Here is a 5,271-nt window from a genome sequence, read left to right as displayed (position 1 = left end):
TCCACGATAGAGCCAGGATTTGAACCCACGTCTGCCAACTCCAAAGCCTCTGTGGCTGTAACCAAAAGGAGCATGTGCCATCTGTTGGGCTCACATCTGGCCAACAGTGGCTTGTTTTTGTGTCCTTTTATAACAAATGATTAAAAAAACAAAACCCAATCGCTGACATTTATGGAGTGTTAGTTACCGAGAGCCAAACTGTTACATGGGTGACATCATGTTATCCCCTCAGTTGCCCTCAAAAGGCCAGATCTTTTTCAGTCCTGTTTCCAGAGAACAAAACTGAGGCATCGGGAGGTAAACTGACATAGTGGCCATTTGCTTTCCTCGCCCGCCTAGCATTCTCTGCCTCTTTCTGTGGAAGAAGCACCCCAATTTCCCCTTGGGGAAGCTTCCAGCTCTCAGTGGTGGCAATCTGGTCAAGACTGGCAGTCAGGTACCCGGCTGTCCTCTGACTGAGGGTGGGCACATGACGCAGGCTTGGCCAGTGGGATACTCCCCCAGGGGACTTTGACTCTTGAGTCCTATGACATGTCTTCACCTTGAAGACTGTCTGCTGGCCCCTGGCCCCTCGTCGGAGCCCCGCTGATTCTGAGACTTTGGTTCCAAGGGTGACCTCCCATCTTGCCAATGAGGCCCGCGTGTCTTTGGCAGAAGTCAGCCGAGCTCGCTTGTATCGCTTGCAAGCCAGAGTCCTCGCCAACACACCGGAACGCCACACAGGCGACGGAGGACTCAGGCCCTTCTTATCCACTGCCTGTGGTGGGACCTCTCAGGTGAAAGAGGAATAAACAATTCTGGGGCCCAGGGACCCTACCTAAAATGGCTGTGAAATTCCCAGTCTCTGCCACAATAAAACCGCACTGTTTTTGTTAAAGGATAATGTCTTAAACTATGCAGGAGTTGATTCTCGTTGTCCTTAATCTCCAGGCTTCACACCCTCCACATAGCAGATCCTGGTACCCCGAGAGGCATATGCACCCCAGTTTGAGATACTCACCTAAAGGACATTTGGCCCCTCTGTTGTGCCTTTGCTCAGAACCCCTCTCCACTGCTCCAGAGTTGTTGGCAGAGTCGGGGCCCACAGGACCCCCTCCAGGGTTTGGGGTGGGTGAGGTCCAGCCTGGTAGTGCTTCTCAGAACCCGCTATATCTACTCGCCTCTCTCTCCCGGCTCTGACTACGCTCACCCCGTCTCCACAATTTTGTCATATCCACGTCCCTCCTGTTCTACCGTCTTCTTAATATTCTGTGTTGAATTAACACATATTCATTCTTAATGCCATTAAAAATATAGAAGACTTCATTCATATCACTGCTGGAAAGAACACCAGCCAGCATCACTGTGCATAAACGGAGTGCAACAATGCCCCGAGAGCAAAGTGCATTACAGTCCAACCCCACACTGTGGCCTGCCCCGAACCAGTCAGGGCTTTGCTGGTGGAGGGGGGGTCGGGGTGGGAGGGTCCACAGGGGGTAACGAAGTGTTCAAGATGCCCAGCACTGCACTGAGCCTTCTGCCCTGCTCGTGATCAGAATGAGGGGTCCAAAGGGAATCAGAAAAGAATCACTTTCTATGTGAGCTGATGTTACTTAAGGCCATGTCATGGGCTCCATCCTTCACATTTCAGGAAATACTGGTCCTCATGGTTCAGGTGAAAACAAAGAGGCAGAGTCTTGGCCAAGGCCACACAATGGATCCAAGCAAGAGACTGAGAGGGGGCTATCCTACCCACATTCTAGTTCTTTCCATGGTACATTGCTTTTTCCTTTGAAAACATCTGAGGAGCCCTCAACAGCTCTTGATGATCTGGGACCACATTCTAATCTGCAGCAGGCACTCCCCTTCCATCTGTTAGTTTGGGGCCCTCCTCCTCACCCCCCACACCTGCACTGCACCCACAGCACCAGTTGGTGTGGGCTCTACAAATGCAAACTCATTTAAATGTCAGCTGGAACAACACGGAGCTAGAAAGGCAAATAGGTGACAAAAATAGAAGTGACAATCACAGTATCCTAGACTGTCAGCGGGCGTTTCCAGGCCCTCTTAACCCTCCCAGGGACAAGTAGCCCTTGAAGAATCAAGATAAACCATGGACTCCGTCCAGGGAAAATTCATGCACACACATAATTTCGATCACGATTTTGGAGGGGTCACGGGCCCATTCCATCTCCATATCTCATGGTTTTTGTCTGTCCCATGGACCGGGGTTCCAAGAAAGAATTTGTTTGCAAAAAGTGACACAATGCCAAGAATTTGGAAACAACTGGTCTTGGTGATTTCTCAGGCAGCTCTCAGTTAATGAGCCGCGAAGAAAGGCTCAAGTCCACTCCAGAAGCAGGGGTTCAGGGTCCACCTTTTGAAACCAGAAACCTCGCCCCCTGACTTATCTTTCTGGGAGGGGGAGCCCTGGGGTTTATCTTAAAGGTGGGGGCACTTCCGTAGAGTCATTAAAACTGTAGGCCACTTTGATCCAAAGTGAAACGTCAGACGGGAAAGGAACACCAGTCTCCATTTCCAGCCCCCACAGCCACGGCCCCTGCCCACCGCCTGCACAATCCCAGGACACCATCTGCACAGAATACAAAGGCAGCCACGCCCTCTGGCTTATGCAACTCTGAGGTCCTGGCCAAGGTCCTGAGTGGCGTTAATGTGTGTGCCTTGCCTTTGTCGCCTCAGTTTCCCACCTTCACAAAAGGAGAGGGTGGATGGTTAGGAATGGGACCAGCTCCACACCACGCCTTCTCTCTCGTTCTAGGACTTGGCATACATAAGGTCTTGGCGTGGTCCCATTTGAAATCTCTGTTCTCATGGTGGCTTTGCTTCTTAGGAAGAATTTGGGTAAACAGTGTCCCCTCCTGAAAAGAAGTGGTAGGCACAGAAGCTCAGCTTTCGGTCTGGAGAGAGAGGCTCCTGGGACAGGAAGGATGGACGATTGATGAGAAGGCAAGGAGAAGAGTGCTGACGGTGTCTGGCCCTGAACCGGCAGTCTGAGAAATGGAGGGATGGGGGCTACGGGGATGTCACATGATTGGGAGGGGCAATTTCCACCTGCAACTGGGGGCTACCATGAAACCTGATCAGATGGCATGGCGCTAATGGCCTTGGGGAGCTGGCCCAGTGCAGGTGGGGCTGAGAAGCCAGTTCCTGTGGCATGCTGGGCCAAGAGGCCTGTCGTGCCTGCTGGGTCCTTGCCGTGGCCCCTTTGCCCCCTCGAGTTTCCTGCACTGTATTTGCTATAGAATGTGCTCTCTAGACCAAGCACAGGATCCGGGGAGGACAGATGGCTCATGCTTGGCTGCCTCAGTTTTCTCATCCATGATGTGCATACCCATCTCCAGTGAAGCTGGGTGTGGAGGGTCCATCCAGGGTCAGGGAGTGGCCCATGTGCCTTTTCCTCAGGACAGCCGGCAGACCCAGTAGATGACCTCCTTGAACCACCACACAAAGGTTGCCAGTTAAATGCCTATGGCACTTGAAAACGAGGGTACATTGCTGGCTGTTGGTTGCATATTCAGCCCCAGGACCAGTCCTCCCATCACTGAGAGGCAGAATAGCCTCATGACCATGAGCATAGACTTGGGAGTCAAATCTGGGTCCAAATCTTGGTTCTGTCACTTACTGTGAACTCTGAATCAGTTTCTTCATCTATAAATGACAAGATACATCATTGGCAAATAGCATACCTTCTGCTCTCTTCTCCTGTACCAATGGCAGACATCACTAATCAATCAAGACATCTGTTTCCTCCTTTTGCGCCACAGAAGACGTTGTGAATTGATCAGGGTACTCTTTCTCACTGAGCCTCAGAATCCTGTGTGTCCAGAGCTCCACAGCCAATCCCAAGAGGTAAGAGTTGGCATTTGAGATGAAAGCTCTTTGCCATCTCTGTTATAATGCCCACAGAGCACAGTTCCTGGCAGGTAGCAGACCCTGTATAAATGTCAGTTACCATTCAGTCCCTGCTCAGTGCGGGAATCTTTATCCATTATCTCCAACTTCTGCTTACTCACCTCCAGTGACAGGGAGCTCACTATTTCTTCAGGCTGGACAGTTCTGATGATTAGAAAGTTCTCAAATTTCCCTCCCTGAATCCCTTTTTCTCCTCAGTCTCTAATTCTATGGCAAAATGCTCCCTTTTTTCCTGGATTAGCTGTCATTACGGATTGAGGTGATTTATTTTTAGGTGATAAATTTAAACCACCTGATGAGTAAAAGCTTCTCTCAGCTTGCATGTATTTGATCCCAGACTAGCTAAGCAGCTTCAGCATTTGATGGACATGTTTGAGAGAGAGAGTGTGTGTGTGTGTGGGTGTGGGTGTGTGTGTGTGTTAGAATGTGTGGGTGAGGGGAAGATTGAGAGAGACAGGAAAGGGAGAGAGAGAATGTATTTTAAAGCCTCATAATACACCAGGCCAATGTCACTCCTTATATAAACCTAATAGCCTCGCTGAGGATTGGGGCTGCATTCAGGGCCCCATCATTAGCTGATTAAGGCTGATTATTCCAAGGGGAGGGACAGTGACGAGGGACATCAAGTTACATAACTCTCCATTTATTTGGATTTAATCCATGCTTCTAAATTTAGGAGCTGGAAGACTTCAAAGATGAGCCCCCATCATTTGGAGGTGGTGCTGGCCACACAGGGGAAGAGGGTCCAGTGAATGCTGGAGCCCGTGGTACCCAGGTTGAAGTGAGAGGTCCTTTGCAAGGGGACTGTTTAGTAGCCTCATCTCACAGTGTCAAGAGAATTTGTGTGGGGAGCCCGTGCTGCCCAGGACATTCCACACCCTGGAGGGTGTGCATATGCAAGGTGGATCGGAGTGGGGGAGTGGTGGCATGGAGGGGACAGCATGGTGATGAGGCTGTGAACTGGAACCCAATGTCCTGATGGGCTGGAAAGTTCTAGGAAAACCTGGACCATCGTGGTCGTTCCCAGGGTACAGCTGGTGTTCACATGTGGTCTAGGGTGGCCACTTCCAAACATCTCCTTTTGCTGGGGCTCATGGCTTTGCTGCTGTAAACATTTTATTTAGGACACAATCACTACGTCATTCAGGTTGTGCCCTGCACGAGGGCACGGCGTCCTAGCGAGCACCTCTCACACCAAAGCTAGCAGAGATCCACATGAGGGTAATTTTTTTTACAGATAGCCTCAAAGGATGCCCTAACAACATTGTTATTATGATAATTTTCTGGAGGCTGGAAGTCAGGTGTCTTGAGCAAAGGGAGACTTTCTCTGATTTACGCAAAGGCACTGTTGGGGCTGGG

The sequence above is a fragment of the Panthera uncia genome, chromosome A2 (genome assembly GCF_023721935.1).
Source record: "Panthera uncia isolate 11264 chromosome A2, Puncia_PCG_1.0, whole genome shotgun sequence".
Taxonomy (NCBI): Eukaryota; Metazoa; Chordata; class Mammalia; order Carnivora; family Felidae; genus Panthera; species Panthera uncia.
This window is presented reverse-complemented; position numbering follows the sequence as displayed.